General features: G+C 38.4%; 1 long non-coding RNA gene across 1 annotated transcript in view; it reads left to right on the top strand.

The window, feature by feature from the left end:
* Positions 1-21,416, top strand: part of LOC136998128 (uncharacterized) — a 55,757-nt gene that overhangs the window by 17,949 nt on the left and 16,392 nt on the right. The gene's annotated exons all lie outside the window — the stretch shown is intronic.

The raw sequence follows: 21,416 nt of genomic DNA, 5'->3' as shown, positions 1-21,416 counted from the left end.
AAAGAAGAAAATGTTGCTAAAAATGAATTGAATATTAAATAATTAATATCAATTTTTTCGAGATTTCTAAAACAATTTTCTATGTAAACGCAGCGTGCGTTTGCTTTTAGAAATAAATAAAAAATTAAATGCAGATTTTTTTGAAATTTATTTTTATAATCATAAATTGAGCAAGTAACTTTTTTTTATTGAAAACATTGCGAAATAACATTAATTTCCATTATAATATTTTTTATAATTGAAAGAGAAAATCTCAGTATAAGTATAGTTTACGGTTTCTTCGTTTAACCTAATTATAGTTTTAAATCTTGCCATCAGATGTTGTTTTATGTCAGATCCCAATTGCGCCTATATATTTTTGATTCAGCTTCAACTATGCAACCGTGACATTCCGGAAGCGCATAGTCGCACTTCCTTGGAGCGCGTTGAATCTGCAAAAGGCCTAGCGCGGGCTCGCATGACGCGAATGTACTAACAAGGACGGAAGAAAGGTGATCTTTTCGTTTTTGGCACTCCCTCGGTCATTCGCAGGTCCATGCGAGCGGCCTCCTAGCACACATATACCGGGTGCGCTAAATGCAGCGCTATTTTCGTTGTCGCGTTCGTACCGGTCGGTCGGCCCGGCGATATGTAGGCGAGGAGGACCACGTTTATTTTCAATTCGGCCACGGCCAGATCGACGACGACACCGATCGGCACCCAGGATGTGCTCTTACAGTGACACATGGCCGGACTATGTGTCTTCGAGTCGTTTTGACGCACCTAAAGGTGAAGATCCGTTCGTTTGATGCGCACAAGGTGGTCATAGTAAATGTGTCATTGAGACGCAAATCATCGAGCGTAAAATCAATATTTTATTTTATTTAATAGTTATTTTTCCACCTCCCTTTGAGCGCTCTATGTCGACTCTAGTGTATTGTATACATGTATATAAAAACTTATAGAAAAAGCACGTAAAAATCCATAAAAAATTTGTCATATATTTTATCTATAGAAAAAACTGTCATATATGTTATCTATTAAAAAAACTGTTGTTCTTTATTCTTTATATTCTTTATTTGCATCATTCTATAAAAAATATAATATCAGAAAATGGCGCCAAGTGAGAATAAAAATTATACACATTATTGCTACAAAAATAGAAAATTGTTTTATATTTTATACAAAAGATATATTTTGTTAAATTATTAAAAAATTAACGCCAATAAAAATTAAAAAAATATTTAATGCAAAAAGACTTGGCGCGCAAGAAAACTTTCTGATATCATATTTTTTATAAAATGATACAAGTAGAATATGCAACAGTTTTCTAATAGGTAAAATGTATGACAGTTTTTTTTATAGATGAAATATAATATGACAAATTTTTTTACAAGCTTTTAATATATACATTCTATAGGTTTTTATGTAGACAGCAATGAGATTTATTACGGATGCTATATTTATTTACTGTAAATAATTTTGCTAAATTTGTAAATTATATCGTTATCATGACAAATTGATTTTTACTTTATCATCAAAATTTGTATTGGCAACGACAATTTATCTGCAATTAGCAAAATACATTTGTTAGAAATAAATTATTTTGTTGTAGCAGCAAATTAATGTGTCTTTATGAACAAATGTACTCATTGTGAGCAAAATTCATCTATTTTACTAGCAAAGTAGAGATTTTGCTGATATATTGAATAATTTAAAAAATTAGACATAATAGTAACAAAATTTTATCGCTATCACATCTAAGATGTAATAACGATTTTGCTAGCAAAATTCTTTTTGTCTGTGCATCGACTGCAATAAAATTACATTGTATATTTCTGTTTGGGAGCGGAAATATACAATATGATTTTATTACAATCTTGTTTAAGACGGAATACACGCAATCGTAATTTCTGTGTATCTTATCTACTACGTCAACCGATTGTTACGTTTGGCCAGTTGAAAGCGTTATTATGCTGAAAGCTCTCGATTACCTCAGCATACGCAAGCAGTAGTTCCGAAAAGCTCACATCGCCGAGAGATAAATTTAGAATTCTACTTATATTACTTTCCTGCAATCGGATGATGCAGTTTGACGCAAATTTCTCGGGCGGGAATGTTCTTAAAAATGTGCAAAATATCCATACTCAAAGCAATTACTGGGCGTGTAAAATTTCGGTAAGAGGTCGTCCATTCGATTTTTTTTTTTCTTCTTTTTTATAGATTTAATCTCCGTCGCGTGACTATCGGAAATTCCGTTGAAGCTTCGCGAGGAAATGAAGAAGAAACGAGTTAGATGTTGAAAGAGAGAGATTTTAAAATGAGTTGCATGATAATTTAAGGCAAACAATCTGAGGCAAACTTAATTTTTTCTAACCTTGAAAAACATGGAAGTCAAAATACTCGAACATGTGGAACTACACGTGGAACTACATATGGAACTACATGTGGAACTACACTAAACTCGAAACATGTGGAACATATTCTTCCAAAATTCTGAATTCGTTAAATTATTTAATTACTGTTTTAATATAGCATCAGCTCAATCAAATTTATGTATAATATAGAGATTTATGATATATTAATACCGCGGAATATACAATATTAAAATTCACAATAACGCTGACATTATTTATTATTTTTGTCTTTTATGAAAGATAACGTGATTATGACATTTAACATGTTAAAACTTTCATATTATCTTGCTGCAATAAAAGAAGCTTTCCTGCTATTTAACATTTTCAATATCTTTAACTTCTTTCGCGTGTAAATATTGTACATGGCCACTAACACATATTAAGGTTACTGATCCCGCTCAACCAACGCTTGACCTAATTCCTAGCTATTCGTTTCAGTCTTGCTCTAAATTTAGGCCTCTACATTTCACATCATCTTCATTGTGCATGAGATAATTTGAAAAAACAAAAATTTTTTATCGTTAATTTAAAAAGTGTTATTAAAAGTACCAATTTTTGTAATACGTTCATTTTTTTACGATTTTTATATATAAAGTATATATAAAAATTATAAAATATCGAAGATAAATAAATATGTGCATTTATACAATATAATATAAATTCCAATGAGACAGAAGCATACGAAGCCGGCGATTGAGACTCATAGTTAAAATTATAACCATGAACAACTACGCCCATCGAATCCGAGAGAATTGCTTCTGCATTAATAAAATAAACCTCGTGCGTAGTATAGTGATATGCGTCAGTTTCTAAATTTAAGTCTGTACTACTACGTCGAAAATACTCGTAATATAAGCAAAATGCTTGCGCATCCGCATCAATGGCACACGTTACACGCAGAAGAATGATGAGGAACAAATATATATCATATATAGATATATAAATATCGACGTATTTCTCATGCATATTTTCCACATTAAGACGCGCCTAATTATTGCAAAAGTTATACGTAAAATTGACAGAACTCGCGATATGACGCAAACTTCTGTCGAAAAAAGTGGACGGCAAGAGAGCGGAAGGGATTTCGACGAGTAGACAGATTCTAGTGTTTGTTTTTCGGTCGCCGGATACGCGTCATGCTGAAATGCGCAAAAATCAATATGAGGCGCACAGTCTTCGCGCGCCCGTAAAGCCCGTCGGAGGACGCTGATCCCCGGCTAAATTGAAACTTATGAGTTTTCCAGTCCCAAGGCCCTCTCGGTCGCCTCTTCTTGCGCCCGCGTCCGCCATTCTTCTTCGCCGTTAAGGAGACCTCGTCTCCTTGGTAACTGATACGCCTTATTAGCTGCTCTCCTCACCTTACGAGCCTCACGAGGATCATGCGCCCTCCCTGCTCGCTGCGAATTTCTCTTGCGCAGTAACCCTCCTCTCGTTCTGCGTCTCCGCGTGCCCTTCTTCAGAAACGAACGCCCTGCACCTTCGGCACGATTCGCTCTTATCCTCGCTGATACGAAGATGCTCAACGCGCGAGAACCATTGGAAAACTCGCTGCACTTTATTTAATCTCGCATCGCCGATCTCAAAATAGTCGCGAATATTTTTTTTCTTACTTTGTAAAAACCGGCAATTCATCGAAGTACTCTGTCATTTCGATTATAAATTATCTATATTACATTCAATATCGTCGTGATTAATCGTCGTCTCGGTTCCGTTGATACATCTCAGCGTGAGATGCGTCGATGTATCCATCGAATTGCCCATTGAAAGATATTTAGACGATTTGGGTGGGCCACCGTTGAGCCGTCAAATTCATTCATGAGAATTCCGTGGCCACAGGCCATTCGACGACGCCGCCGACTATCCCATGACCACATGGGCCAACAACAATGCCACGCGAGCCGGCACAATGGACGGAAAATACAAATATTTTGGACAGCCGCGATTTCACGCGACAACGCCTCCCTTTACGCGCCACCCTCAGATGCGAGGGGATCGTCTCGCAGTTTTCCTCTCGAATACGTGAACGACAGCTGAGAAAACATATTTTCGAATTCGTTGCTTTCCTTGCGGATTATGCGATGTCGTCGCGAAATTACAAGATTTACTTGCGAGCAACTCCCTTCGCCCTCGCCTGCATTTTTTAGAGGCAAACTTAAGAGCATAAAAAAATCTATACTTCAAACGAAAAGAATGAAAATTCTTCAGAAAATATGTAACTAAAATATTTATGATATTTATCACTCTAAAGCGAATTCCTGCAATTTTCTACAACTTTCTTACTATTCTCTTTTTTATTTTCTTCAGTATTCACTATTAGTAGTCACGAGGTACTCGCGGATTATTAACTGTAATCTATTAACTCCGAGTTTATTTGACACACCAACCGTTACTTCGCGCAGTTTTCGGCCCACCTGGCGCGGCCTTGGGTCCCATAAAATAAAATTTGTCAGCAGCTTCCCATCGTCGCTGCTCTTCGCGCAGTGTATCATGATTTCGGAGGTGATTTTCGAAATTTCACGCCCATTACCATTGTCAATGGGCAGATGTCGCGTAACAAAAGAGCGCGAGTCACTCGCACCTTTCCACTCATATTTCTAGATCATTCTTAATACGAGCGAAATTGACTATATCTTTTGAAGACGTTGAATGCGATAACTACCTATTATGCCTCGTCCAGAAACTCAAAGCTTTACTATTGTCAAAACTCGTCCAATTTTGATATTTATTTTTGACGATTTTCCTGAAAAATTCAAATTAAAATTGTTAAATTGATAGAAGTATCCGTGTTCTTCAATTACCGCGTATTCAACCACTTGTTCAATTTTCGTATCTAAATACGATTAGGCTATTGTGATAAAAGGAAGAAAACACGTGTGAAACGAAAAAGATCGCCAGGATGTAAATATCACAAGGATAAAGGCGCGATGACAAGCGGTCAGTTGTAAATCTTCTTTCGCTGGGAGCTGTCATCGTATTCTTAAACGGTAGAGTACTGTCGTTTTTATCGCGCGCTTGATTAAATCTCATCAATCTTTATTAGGCGACGAGGCTTCATATCGACAGCGGTGATTTCACGATGACGTTAGCCCGGGACCCCATGGAAAGCCTCCGCCGGAGCCATGAATACGTTTATGGTGGCGAAGGGTGAGCCCCCCCGCCGGCGCTCGAAAACTCGCTAAGACAATATCCGCCCTATCCTGCACTCGCCCGGGTATACGTGTCTCCCGAGGATTATCCTGTCGACCGCCGCCGTTTTACAATTATTTGACGACTACATTATTCGGTTTGCCGCGGTGTAATTGACGGCTGACTTTGAGCCTCGTTTGCGGCGGTTTTGGCTCGGGCTTATTTACGTTTTCTTATCGCCGCGTCGCGAGTCAGTTTTTAAAACTTTGTACAAATGTTTGGAAGCGGTTTCTTATGAATTTCTCTGTATCGTGACATTATAAACTTCTCCGGCAGTAAATTTTGCCGATCAGTTAAAAAAGACAGTATCAGAGGTGTATGAAATGATATTAAACCGTTGATGATTAAATAGCCTGCTAATGAACGGTTTTATTTGTTGAAACGCCGTTAAGATATTGCTTATAATGAGCTTTATGGCGATGCCGACGCGTAAAACAGTCGTATAAAGACTCCTCGTTATAGTGACTGTAATGATCCTTGGTATCGTCGTGTTACGCCTTATCCCGCTTTATTGAATGTTCTTGTAAATAGAGTCTAAGTGTTGGCGATATATCTAGTTTAATGCCGCCACGCTCCCTTCTCACCTCCATCTATGACTTTCCACCGCGCTTCGTTTCCCTGTGTTTCCGCATTATCTTAAACAGCTTTGTTCCTTGTCGCTAAATAAGACACACGGACGATTGCGCGGTATCCAGAGCGTCGCGGAAGAGAGCGCAAAAAGGCGTAAAAAAACTCCTCAGTTTACGCGCATAATAGATGTCACGGCATTCGCAATCGATGCTAACGAAAAGTATTACAGCAAGCTTCTCGATCTTTCCAAATATCTCTCTATTAATGAAACTTTGCGCAGCGAAGTTTTCCTCGGAAATTATTGAGGAAACTTTACTCACTTTTTTCACGTACGCACGTTCGCGGTCGCATCGATCAAGTCTCACGCAATAACTTTACTCCTCGCAGCCAATGAGAAATCAATTCTCCTGCTTTAAGTGCGTTTACTTTTGTCAGCGAGCCGCGGGCCGGTCATCAGCCTTTCATATGTTAATGACGATCGTCAGGCATCAGACCGCCGGAGTCTAATATCGACTAACGTAATCCGGGCTTAAGGCTTACAAACCCCCGTGTATATATATGTATATACCGCCCTTCTTCACCCTTTTGCCTCCCCCCTCTCTCTCTCTCTCTCACTCACTCACTCACTCACTCACTCTCTCACTCCGGCGTTCTCTCCCGTTCACTCGGATGGCGGTGTGGCTCGGATTTCGCTTATATGACAAGTATATTACGTTGTGCGTTTATATCAATTAGCCGCTGACGTTTCGGGGGTGTGCTCGCTCGTGAGGCCGATGCTAAAAGGGTGCCGGGCGCGATAGCGAAGAGGGTGCTCTCCGTCGAACACACCCCTCGGGAATACCGACTTCCCCATTATCGAGGTGGAAATTCGTGAGCTGATTCTTTCGATCAATCTGTTAACAAGAGAGCGAAGCCGAAGAACACGCACGTGAGAGATCGAGACATTTGCTGACCAAGTATTTGCTGTTCGTGTAAATTTATTTAATTTTTTTCTTTTTAAACCCTCGAACATTGCGATCTCCATTCTTCCGCGATGGTTCAATTAAATTTTTTGTAATTATCTTTTCCCCGATTCACTAGCGAGCCATAAAGATCGAATCATCCTTGGCGTTAATCAAGGTTCAACGATACCTTGATTTCAGCGCAGGAATTGAAGCATTTCCGCCGCTCTGTAGTAAGACGCATTCTGTAAGATTTCCCTGGCCGGAAAATCGCCGTTCGACGATCGGCACACAGTGCCGATCTGCCCTGCGGTGCATTGTGTCCATTACACCGCCGAGAGACAAATTTTCTGAATGGGCGACGGCCATCGATCTCTCTTTCGAAGAGTAAAAAAAAAAAGGGGGGCGCAGAAGGAGAGACGGAACGAGATCAGGAGAAGCGACGGAAACACGGGACACGCCTTGTTGGAATGGGGATCGCTTCTTTCACTCGCGGGGCCCAAAATTCGGGGTCCACGACAAGGACCCTCCTTCCCGATGGGTTACCCCCCCCTTCCCCCACCCTCTTCTTCCCCCCGTGCATTAAATGGATTTAAACGACCGCCTCGCCGACAATGTCGGCAACACGCAACCGAGCTCGGGCGATGCGCACCAGCTGGCCAAAAATTTTGATTTATCATCGCCGTGATTCTCGCTCGAGACACGCGAGAGCAAGAATCGCTACTAAAGAATCCTAAGTACACACCCTATGCTCCTGTCGAGAACGCACTCGTAATCGATCCGTCCTGTTTTGTGAATCGGCCGCTTTGAAGGAGCAAACGTGGCGACGTCCAGTCAGACCGAACAGTTTAAAGAATACAACAAACATTATTGATTCGAAGACTTTTGAGATCAACTTTCAAAATAAAATTTAGCTATAAAATACACTTAACTGTAAATATTAATAATCTTTAATGCGATATTTTCTAAAGACGTAAAAATATTAGTACAATCATTAAAACTTTATTTTTTATATTTCCTTTTTGCATTTGAAAAAAAACAGAGACTAGAAAAACGTTAGAAAGTCTTAAAATACATGAGCCTTATTTTTTAACGTAGATTCAAGAGACTTTTTTGGAAGAAAACATTTTTTTTCATTATTATCCAAATATCTCTTTTTCTCTCGCAGTCGTAAAGTCATTTCTCGCAATCATGTTTTTATAAAATAAAATAAAACAAAGGAGATATGAGCAACCCTCGGACGCGACATAGTGGCTCATAGTGTGCCGACCCTCATAAGGACACGGAAATCGCGGCGCCCTGTGAATTTAATTTCGTGCGTCCGTTGGCTACCCCAGCAAAAAAAAAATATCTGAGAGCACATTGAGGGTGATACCAATAAGAGTCGATACGACCGGAAGCGCGGGACCGAAGGAGAGCCGGAATTTGGCCGGCACGAGTGCACTTTTACAAATGAAAACGCGAAGCCATCCGCTACTGATTTGCCGCTCGGCCGAGCGGGTGATCCCGTCGTCGTCGGGTTTGCGTCTCGGAAAAATTAAGGTCGCATCGTATACGAAAGTCGCGGCGTGCCGCGAGTAAACTCCATTTTAAAAGTATCATCTTTAAAATCGGGCGAGGGTTCAACGATGAAAGCTACTAGACTTGAAAAACTATTTCATCGCCGGTGTTTGGAAAATTATAGGCGCAATTAAAAAATGAGAATATTTTTTATCTAATAATTAAAAATGCAGATATAATAGCGTTCAAATTAAATATGACAGATTTGACGAAAAAAATGTACAAAAAATAAGAATAATACAAAGATATGCAAAGTATTGATACTTGCAGTAATTTGTAACAATCAATAACTTAGCGTTTTATTTCAGGTTATTCTATTTCGCGAAAGATGAGGATAATGACGATTATGTGTCCTGCCCATCGATAACCGTGTCATTGATCGCGCGTCAATGCCGAAATTCCCTGCATTTAAAGGCCATTTCCTTCGAAATCGACGCTTTTCAGTCATCCCTAAACTCGTGAACAATGTCGCGGGTCACACCGACCATAACAATGGAAACATCCGGCCAATTGTCGCGCCCACTAACTGTGGACCACGGCCTTACGCGTGTAATTGTGGTTATGTTAGTCCCCCATTTGGGCGTGCAGCGTGCTACTGTCATACTCGCTCTTTTTTCCTTCGTCAAGGGATATCGAATTTTACCTGGCTACCGCGGAAAAGTCAAAGCGATGAGAAAAGCGCCGATAAAAATGTCCGTCCATGTGCCATTGAGAGAAAATCGTAAGAGAGAGAGAGAGAGAGAGAGAGAGAGAGAGAGAGAGAGAGAGAGAGTGAAGTAAGTGGCTACACATGTTCATCGTCACAGAAATTTCAAGACGGGAATAGAAAAAGCTTAGTACTTACTGAAGTACGAAACAATTATATTTTATGAAACGTATAACGGAACAATATTTGTCTAATCGCACGAATTATTCACATTGCTTTTATTTACGATGTTCCAGACATCCTTTGCCAAGATAATTCGGAAGCTCTTAAATCACGACACACAAATTTGATACGCTAGATATACTTCTGATTATTTTTCTTTATGTACAATATATTTAATTACCAGTTTATATTGTTATATTTAATAGCGACTTTTGCAGAGAGTTACGATTTCACGAAGTTTTCTGGCGCGTAATGGCTCCCCCGGTCTTCCAACGATCAGAACGCGTGCGAAAAAAAGGTTGCAATCGTTTGCACGAGCGAATGCGGCCCGTGAGACAATGGCCCGATATATGATGAGCTTCCACATTGGCTATTACGTTACTTCCGGTAACACAAACCAGCACTTTGCTGGCATAACGCTGACACGGTGGTGTTTAGGTCGGATCTTGATCTATTAAGGGGCTTACCCGCTCCCTTGTAAGCTGCACGTAGGATCTAGACATGCCAGTCAATTTGTTACAATCTTCGTCAATTCTCCCGGGAATGTGCCAGTCAGTCGATTTCTTTACCCGATGAAATATTCGACCAATAAATGTTTGCAAGCGACTAAAAATCAATTTTCTGCAAATCGTTTAAATAAATCGCTTATTGTCCGATCTTTGTTTGTTAAAGCTAGATATATTATACAAATTATTTGCAAAAAAATGCGACAACATATTTATAAAAATTTAATTTTTATAATAGTGCTGTTGTAGCTAATAACGATAAATTTTTAGATATGTTTTTAATCAATGATGCCTATCGCGATTTAATAAATAGATATGTTTCTTAGACAACTTTTGATTAAATATTTAATCTTGATTTAAAAAATTTATTTTAACAAATATGAGGTCAAAGAAAAATTCTTTCTTTTACTCGTTTGCATTGACAATCAGTTAATCACCAACTCGAAATCTGGAAACATGCTGTTGCACATTCGTCGGAAGTTTACATAATTTGTTGTTGAAGGAGTTCTTAAACGGCCTCACTCTTGATGAAAGCGCCTCTTTAAGTTTAATTAGCGGCAATAGAGTGCTGCATTCAACCGACGGTAGAAAATCTCGCTTGCATTCCAAGCGATCATGCAAAATCAACATAAAAATTACAATATTATTACAACTGATTTATCAGAAAACTTAATTTTTTATATATCTTTTATTGATCTATTTTTAACTTTATTCTTTATTTCTTTTCTTATTCATATTAATCGTTCTTGTGAACCAAAGTTCGTGACGCAAGTAAAGCCATTAAGAACACTAGAAGCAAGAACTGACAAAAAATACGAAAATGAGGTGAGGATATGATTGGATCATAAATGTCTGTCTAGTTGACGAAATCACCACTATTCTGTCTTCGAAACGATGCAAATAATAACTGTCTGACAACACACATGTCGCGACGCTTGCCAATACTTGCGAACTGCATCTTCGAAACCCGTCATCGATAATTCTGAGCGTGTTGTGCCACAAATTCCGTCACTGTCATATATGTCACTTTTGCGTGTTGCCTTAAGCCAATTCTTTCTCGAGAGTAGTAAGAAATTCGAGTTCGAACAAAATACTGTCGTCTATTTTGGAAACTAGCTAATAATATATTTTTATATTTAGCGGAATTTTATATTTTGTCTTACTCTTATTGATCGATATATTTTTAACGTAAAATATGCGTTATTTTATTTTTGTTGCATAATTATAATTATGCTTTTTTCTTCAAAGCTATATAAATTTGCAATTTTTATTATATTCGATACTATATTAGTTATAAATTGCAAAAAACTTAGTAAATTTGAACATTTAGAAAAAAAGTTTGATATTTTTGCGTGCAAATGCAGATGGCAAATGAAAGATATTCCGAAAATAATAAATTACGCGACCTAGAGTCTCTCCCTTCTTCAGTTCGCAGTTTCGCACAAATCTCACCAGCGTTTATTCTTATTTTGCACAAAAGCCGCCAGAAATAATTCTTGATATAATGGGTGAGATATATGTTGCTTCGACAATAATGTTGTCGCAGAGTGTCGATAACTGAGAGTCCTCCGGTTTCTCCTTCACTCTTCCTTCTCTTTCTCTCTCCTCTCTTTTTCGCCTCTTTTTAACCTCTGAGCACAGGGGTGTGCTTTCCGGGGTAGTAGCCGCGCTATCGACCACTGTCGCGAAAGCCACGCCTTTGCCCAGGTGAGCATTCAGGGAGCCGTTTCCACCCCTCTCTCTCTCTCTGGGATGGTATATTCCATATACACAACATACATATACGCGTTTACTCTCACACACGGACGCGAAATGTACGCGCGTTTGCTCCTGCACATCGTAACTAACTTTAATGCAACTCGAGAGAAAGAACGGAGCCTTTTCGAGCCTTTCAGTCGCTGCTATTCCGTTATCTACAAATGAATCTTTTAACAAGAACTTTTTGCTCACCGATATGAAAATTAATTTAACTCATTGCGTTTTGTTCGAGAAAGTTCGGGCGAAAGCAGGTCATGATTTTTTTCGTTGAAAACATGACACATGAATAGGCTTGGAGCTATGAACGATTAAAAAGAACAGATTTTGACGAATTAATTATAGATTTTATTGTACATAAAAACATAATTATTAGCGTACGCAATATTTTAATTTAAATATTGCGAAGTATTCTGATGAAATTTTGTTAGACAAAAAATTATTTTGGTGGAAGAAATATCATCATATGCATGTATTATCGAAACTTCAAATCAACCGACAAGAAAGACAGCTATCAAATATTTTTCTTATAAATATAAATCGATTTATGCATATTTGTATAGATTTGAAGTATATTGTCGCGCACAAATATTATCTAACAGCCGTATTTTGATTTTTACGAATATACCGACATTTATGAGCTGGCTGTCCGCGTTTAACAGGCTTATCCACGGCGTAGTAAACGCGGTATTGTGTCTCAATTCGGGTAAATGCCGGCTTACGACTACTACTGTAAGGGAAAAAGAGCGCGCGCTGCGGCCGGTGCACTGCGGGATTTCCCGTGAAGAAATATTTGGGAGAAATTGAGCGGCAAATCAATGCACGCGCTAACGCCCATCGTGAATGCGTCGTGTTTTCACGGAGTTTTCAGTGGGCGAAAATCCCGCCGGATAATCTCGCTTGCGTCTCCTATGCGTCGTTTCTTGAATCCTGCTCGCTAAACGCCTTATTGTCTGCGATAAAGCGGACGTTTAAGCGATTGCTGTGCTTCGAGATATTCAGGAACGATTGACACTTTTTTTTTTCTCTTATTGAAGACGTCTCTTGGAAAACATCTCGCGATTGCACAAGGTCGATAGCTACGAATTGTGTGAAAAATAATAATTTTATATATCGATGCAGCGTCTAACAAAATTCAATCCATTTTATAATTTTACATAAGTATTTAGTTTTCTATTTATTGCACAGAAATATTTTGTACGAAAAGTCGCAATTTTATTTCTACATTTATCGGTAAAAACTCTTAAACAACGTTAATGTAATGCGCATCGTTCACGATACACGCGTTTTTATTATAATCTCGAGTGTGCCTTTGCATTTCGGAGTGCGTTGGGGCGCAGGAAGAGACGATAGGATCGCGGGAAATATGGTGACAGCGTGTCACTGCCCGTCATTGTCGGTGATTCCCAAACGATTTCGTACATATATCGGCGTAACCATCGGTTAATGGTTTAAGCGCGTGTGCGCCCCATTGTCACGGGCGAAATAACCCCGATAGGGCGTGGGAGGGTCCGGCACGTCCTCGCGGAATTAGGGTGCCGCGTAGCGTATTGCCCGACACGGGTCCTTGATCGTTTTTATGCCCCTTTAAGAGCTTTTCAAATTTTCATAAATCCCAACACGTGAAATTGAAACATGTGATCTCTCATGGCGCGTCAGTTTAATTAAGTCACTGTTAAATATTCTTCTGTAGAACTGCGATAACATCTTCGACACAATGCAATGCTTCAAATTCCATTTTTAATAATAATATTTAGATATTTTTTTGTATATTGATATAGATTTTTTGAATTGGTATCTGAAAATAAATCAGAAACATTTTTAACGAAAGAAAATATCAGTATTTTTTAAAACAACCTTTTTTAATGACAGAAATAAAGTTTTATTACTCTTTTTTATTACTCTTAATTTAGCTGAAAACAGTTTGTCATATTCAGTATTTAAGCTGTAAAATTGTGCAGAGGAAACACCTCGGGCGACAGATACAACGTCGAGTAAATCACGACTGTCAACGCTCTGGTGGAAGTGAAAGAAAAAGTTGTTTCATTCTGAGACGGGTGCTCGTTTAAGCAGATTTAGCCGCGAAACCGGGAAACGTTTAAGAGGGCGAAGGGCTTCGTAAGAAGGCAGGCGCAAAGTAACTAGGATTAAAAGGAACAGAAAAAAACTCCCGTCTTCCTCGGCGCGGTTCCAATTTTTCCTCTCGATTCTACAAGCCAAGGGGGATCTATTGTACAGCGTGTTGTAGTTCGAAACAGCTTTCATTGAGAATCGATATATTTTTCTATGATGCATTATACTCTTCGTGTGAGTCTCATCGACCGCTGCGAATCACGTGATAGCTTTTCCTGAAAGTTCTATCGTATAAATTATCGCGTACAGAAATCGTTGATTTATTATCTGAGAGAGATGACAAAATTCTACTTCTCAGATAATCAAATGTTAACAGATCTAATGAAATTTTGATATTGCTAGCATGAGTTTTTTTACATTAATTAAAAAGTTTTTGCCAATAAAAAAGACGAATATTAATAATTACAGTATTTGAAGTAATTTGCTGTAATTTATTATTATATGATTTAAGAAAAACTTATGTAATGTATAATCTTCAGCAATAATGTTATTTTTTTTCTAATGAAACTGTAATTGCGTAGAACCGTTTTAACCCCCGGTTGACATTAATCGAGACGCCTCCGTGCATATCGAGTGTCAATGTTTGGTCACTTAACCATGACTAACGGTCTGCTAACTGTCGTTTAACCATGGTTCTGTTTGTTCAATCCACGTTCAACCATTTCGTGCACGCGTCTCGTCCAAACAAGCAGCTCGACTTTTCGTTCCCAGAGGATACGGAGGGAACAAATAGCGCGCTCCACAAAATTTGTCCTCAACAATAATATAAGACGTATGTGTTAAAAACTAAGTCTTTCTGGACTTGGAATTATTTTAGTTGCGGATAAGAGAAACACACTACATCTCAAGTGGACTTAAATAAGGATTTAGCTTGGGAAATGCAAATGAAGATATTCAAAGCTGAACGTTAAAACAATGAGAAAATTCTGAAATATTGACGTATCACACGACAATCGGAAACGCGGACAGCGCGGCGGGGGATCGCCGAGAGAGTGAAAAACAAATTAGTTTTCCGTGTGGTATGGAGCTTTATTGATTAAGTAATCTTAATACATCGCTGGGCCGCAATGTACCATAAAGAGAGCGGAACCGGAAACGATCCATTCTTAGCGGGGAATATGCTTTGTCGGCGGCGGTCGCTCTCGCTGCTCCGAATTTCTGCTTTGATTAATCTACTCCGACTTTTTCTGCCCGCGAGAGAGACTTATCATCTCGACCGGCGATGCGCGCTCTCTGGCAAGCTTCCAGAGCACACTCTGCACTCTCAGGTCGCCGCCGGCTCGAGATATTGCGCGAGAGATGCCACGGAGAAAAGCCGACGCGCCCTTATGAATCTCGGTCGTTGCCAAAATGCGACAAGAAAATCGCGAAGAGACCATTGTTATTGCGGTATACAAGCCGCGTCGGAAAGCATCGAGTTTCGGTGAATTGCAACAAAAGAAAACACGAAAGAAAGCTGTTTGTTGTTTGTCCCTTGCGGTGCGGCCAAACATGTTGCGACGATGTTTTTCTCGAACAACGTCTTTCGAGACAACAATGTTTAAATCGAAGATTTCGCCGCAAGAACCAAACAATTTCACTATCGGCGTTTAAGTAAAAATGAAAAGAAGTACTGGGCGCAAATAATATTTACAAAATGATGGATGCAACGTTCCCTTTACTGCTTATTTTATTTTTCAGAAACGCGCGTAAATCACCGGTCCAAAATTGTCACTGTCAATACACGAACTATGCGTGTTTTTCCCGTCTCGTAATCCCGAAAGGAATTTACACACAAACTCGGCCGCGAAATCGACATCCATCCTACGCACCCCCGACAATGTTTACACGACAACGCTCTCGAGCAACGCCGACGACGGTCAACGATTCGACCGTTCGACATCCGTCCGACTCCTTTGAAACTCCTAACAGCACAATAAACTGCCCGCGGCGGAAAGTTTTGGGGATTGAAAAAGTTTCGGCCAAACTTCTACCACCCCTCGACGCGGACGGACATTTAGATTTCCGTCGGACGTACCGAGAGAATCCCGATCGAACGAGTACTAAACGCGCCTTTCACTTGCCGTCGAAACACGTCGAAAAAAACACGTCAAATCTGAAATAAGTTAATGTCAATAATTCATTCTTTTTGCGATTTAGTATTTAAGAATATTTCTTTTCTTCTTTCAATTTAGTAAAAATATAACTAAAAGATAGCAGGTTTTTTTATTACAGTATTTATATTAATAATATGGATATGTCTTATTGGAGTATTATTATTTATTTTATTTAATAACTATTTGGCACAATATATATATATAAAATTAAAAATTTTAAATAATAATAATTTTATTAATGACGATGCGATGGTGCGATAAGAATCTGTAATAATATTTTGTGAATATTTATTTTTTAAATTTTAATTATTTTGAATTATTGAAATTGATGCGAAGCACAATAATGCAAACAAAGATTGCTGAATAACGTTATGAGTAAAAAAGAGCAACGTTGACGCGGAATCGATACCAATTAGGATGCTTCTTCCGGTCACGCGACTTAGCACCCCGGTATATTGTCGGCACGTGCCACGTGCGTGGGCCTTAAAAAAAAAAATGATAAAAAGCGAACATCGCTTCCGGTTCCGACGCCAATCGGAACAATAGCGGTTCGCTCGATCCCAGTCTCCTGATCTCAAGGGTTATCGAAGATCCGTAGTGTGCGTTCTTACGACCTTTTGACCAACGAAACAGTTGTCGATATTCAGTCGCGAAGCGTGAGAACAAACACGAGGTAGATATTGAAACATGGTTGAAATATATAATTCGATATATAAGAGCAATAACAATAAATGTGTGATTGTTCTCTATGATAAAAGTTTGAAAGAAATTATTTCAGTAAAAAAATAGTAAAAGAATAATATATTATCACGAAGAGAGAAGATACGAACGGTAATTCGGACTGAAAGGACTTGAAGATATCTCGTTCGAGCACACAATTTACCGAATCGCCGTAGCTTTATGTATCGATGGACCGACTAAGAGAGGTCCGCGATAACCGTTGCGGGGGGGAGAGAGAGGGGGGGGGATAGAGGGTTAAAAGAGTCCACGCAAACATCTCGTACATTATACAGAATTTCCACCCCACGGAAACCAGCCAATAAAACACCCCCGGAACACGTCGTCCACTCGTCTCTCCCTCTCTTTGCCCGCTCCGTAACTGCATTGTCGAAGTTTTTTTCTTTTTTTTTTCTCTACTCCTCGGCGACGTTTATTCTCGTTCTCTCTCCTCCTCCTACCTCCCTCCCCCACCTCCGTCCCCGTCGTTCTGTATTTCTGCTTTTTTTCTGGCTTCTCGAAGAGCGCGCACACCCCCTCGATTACATTCGGAAATATTAGGGGACGTCCCGTCGCTCGACAAACTATCAATTTATTTTCGGCTATTGATTGGCGTGCCCCGTGCGCGATACACTGACCCCCGAGATTTTTATCTCCTCGTATGCATCTCCTCAATGTTCGCATTCCGCGATACAGCCCGATCTTCGATGATCCGGCTTGATTGTGCTGGCCGCAGTGGAGAATCACGACTAACGGTCACATGTGTACCGCTATTTTTATAGTTCTCGTTCAAGCATAATAAATGCCAAGAGTATATAATTTAAAAAGTGAAGAAATAAAAAATATGTATTTGAAAAAATTCTAGAAAAAAAAAAAACATACGAGTTACAGAACAAAATTGTGAAAATCCAAAGATAAGTGATTTTATCAAACATGAGTCATAAAGTTAGAAATTGATTTATTTTCCCATTTGGACATGAAATGACTTATCTTTGATTTTTATAATTCTACTCTATAACTACTGGTATGTTTCTTTTTTCTAAAATTTTTTCAAAAAATCTTCAACTGATGAGGAACGCTGCAGCGCCGCGCACACGAGCGATACACACAGATTTACGTGCGCCGTAAAACGTGCTCCTCGCCGATGGCGGTAAGTAGGTAGAGTAAAAGTCGGTGGACTGTGTCCAAATCTATAGATTACGGCTGGTCATATAAATCATGGCCCGGGTTTGGTACCGGGTTGAATGTTATCTCCCGCTTCCTGTTCAGCGCACCGCCGACATTTCGCGCACACCGCCGCGAATATTCTATATGTGAGGACAGTTTCGTTTTGTACGGCGGCAGCAGCAGCAGCAGCAGCTACCCCGTAGCGATTGCCACAAAGCATATGCTGCCCGCTGTCCACTCCATTTACCTCGCTACGTCATCCGTCGTGATGCGGGACGGCGAGATAAGGGACGCGGGGCGGGGCGGGGGGGGGGGGGGGGGGACCAAGGGAATCCTTTGTATCGTCCCGCTTCGATAGGAAAAGTGGAGCAGCGATAGATATTCCTAAAGTGCGTCCTAATTTATGTCTCATATACAGAGTTCGTACAATAGATACGACGCATAATAGATATACAAGATGACCCACACGCGCGAGCATAACGTCACGATTTTTCTCTGAATTTAGAATCGATCTTATCTTTTTTTATCCAAAAATATTTTTTCGAGGCATTAATAATTCTTAAACGAAAAAGAAAAGGTTTTTTTTGCAAATTTCGGGGTTAAATGGATTACAAAACCATATTTTTCAATTAATTTCTAATGGATTTTATTGTAATAAACTTTTTATTTGAAATTTATATGCAAATATGTATAATGTCAAAAATTTGTAAAGCTGCGATAATATTTTTGCTGAAAATTAATTAAAATTAATAATTCGTCAATAAATGAAGCTTATACGGTACACAATAAAGATGAGAAAAAATAGAGATAAAATATAATAAATTAATTTGCCGACTTTTAACTCTCTCGCGATTTAGTTTTGTATGACACTTCTTATTACAGATCTATATCACGAGAAAGTGTTGCGATTCTAAACTCAGTCAAATAATTAAAGCCGCAGATAGGGAACTTTGTCGAAAAATAACCGATATTTACTTTTTTTTGATAAATCATCTAGATATATGGTATCATTTATCACTATTTTGACATATTATCGCGAGAATGAGCTGATTAAAAAAATCTCGCAAAATTGATATACGATCATGCTTTATTATGCGACTCGATAAGACAACGCAATTGTAAATTGATAATTTTTAATCGCGAAAGGAAATCCCAAGATAAAAAATATTGATCGAATTCTGCGGGGCTTTGGCTGGTCGAACAAGTTACTCGACACATGTGTGTTCGTGTCATAACGCGAATAATGAAAACTTTTTCTGGGGGTTGCAGAAGTCAAACGCGATCCCCATCGAGACTCGATGGGGCGCCCTCAGGAAATCTAAACCGGTAACAAGATGGCTGCTCGGAAACGGAAACCGGAAGCTTGTCACTCAAGCTACGCGGTCTTCCGGCGTGTCTCGAAAAAAGGGAAGCGGTTCTGGAACGGTCGACGAGAGAAAGAGAGAGAGAAAAGGAGTGAATTGTTTCGCGTATATTATTTCGCTACACTCCCTGAAGTTGAAGAAAAACATTATAATAGCATTGAAATCTTTAAATCTTTTGTTACGTCAGATTGATTATATTTGTAGCATAACAATTAAAAAAGAGATGGATTTATTAATTAAAAGTTTGCAATACAATTTTTACGAAATGTTATTAATATTAAAACAAATATTGAGCAAACACATTTTTTTATTCAGATAAAAATTTTATTTTTTATTAAAAAATAATTTATAAGTATGAATAGTAAAATATGAATATTAAATGGATTTCAAATTTTAATTAAATGTGAGAGGTTTTTAGGTATAAGTTTGACTAGGAAAAATAAAAGGTGAAACGTTTGTTTTCTTAAGATTCGGATTTATTAAATATGCTTCTGATATATTAGTTTACTATGTATCATACACAATTTACATATATACAAAGTATATATAATTAATTAAGAACGAGAAACTGTAGGATATTCTTGCAATTGCTCGCGATGTCACGATCTCGCATTCAACTCTCCGGTTACTATCATCAAATGCGTAATCATAATAATTGTAAAGCCTCCGCATACATGCTGCAGCCAGTACATGTTACATAAGATGTTAGCCATGTACTATTGTAAGATTTCAAAATTTCGAATTTAAGATATAATGATTTTTTTTACAAAGTCTTTATAATTATCAAGAAATTTCGCTTTCGTGACGAGCTTTCTTCATATAATTAATTCTTCAAGCACATACATTAAGAAATCATTGACGAAGGTTCTTTCCCTTCGATAAAAATATTCAACAATATGCTAGCGTGCTCGTTAGATATATTTTCAAATTGACCTTTTTCCCATTTTTCGCGAGAATCTTCTGTCGGATATAAAAAGTGTTGCGTCACAAGCAATCGAAAAAATGTAGAACTACAATCGCAGCTATTTTGCAAGTATAGAGCTCTACTTTGAGAATCTATCAAACATCGTATCGTGAATCTTCCGACAATATGAGAAAAGTACGTGCGAAGTTACGTTAGTTATGAATCGTGAAGGAATGTCTACGTTATAAAAACTTCTCCGATGATCGAATGTATTTAACCTTTGACCCGCTGGCAGTAATTCATCTTCGTGTGATTTACCATCGTCCAGAAAGAGTCGTTAAATACACATGGAATAATTATGCGGTATCAAGACGACATTGTGCACACTTCAGGTCTAAATTGGAATTTTCTTTATGATATTCTTCTCTGCGACATATATGCTCTCGAAGGACTAATTTGAACTCTACGTGTGAATCTTTATAATATTTTTTACGGCATTACGTGATAATTTTGTACAAATATTTTATAAGAACGCGACATCGAAATTGTCTAACAATACTCTTCTACGTGTCTTTCTATCTATAGTTATTTATTTATACACATCAAACTAATTTATCAAACACGAGAATAATCTTTGGTTTCTGACGACATTCACACTGTCTCTAATTTCTTTATGAATATCAACCCATGCTGCAAAAAAATCTCAACTGGTTTCTTTCAATTTTTTTTTTAACACGGAAGAGTCGCGGGAGAGTCGATTAAATCCCTCACAAAAAAAATGCAGCTCACATTACAATAGTTTAATGGTACTTATTCTGTTTTTATCGTATATTTTTTTTCTTTTTTTTCTAAAATAATAAATACATTCGTAAGCTGCTCGAATATTAACAAAAGACGCGTAGCAACATATTGCTAACATAAGCGATTTTTAAATGGGGTCTAAGAACACTCTACGCGACCTCCATGCAAAAAAGAAACCACACGATCATTCCCAGGTTAATTGAAGAAATTAAAATTACGGGCAAGTGTCGTTTTCTATCTACAACTTTTCATTAGACTACTTTACGTTAAATCTTTCACACTTGCTTTTATTTTTAACATTAAAGTCTCGTCATTTCTCGAATTTTCAATATCAACGTTTTTAAAGTAAATGTCTGTGCATATTAAAGTGTTTTATGTAATATATCGTTATATTCGTTCTCGAAAACATTTAAAATCGACTGTGTCATTATTTCAAAAATATTTGCACATTA

Source organism: Linepithema humile, chromosome 1 (assembly GCF_040581485.1).
Source record: "Linepithema humile isolate Giens D197 chromosome 1, Lhum_UNIL_v1.0, whole genome shotgun sequence".
Classification (NCBI taxonomy): Eukaryota; Metazoa; Arthropoda; class Insecta; order Hymenoptera; family Formicidae; genus Linepithema; species Linepithema humile.
The sequence above is the reverse complement of the archived record's forward strand: the minus strand, read 5'-3'. Positions and strand labels throughout refer to the sequence as shown.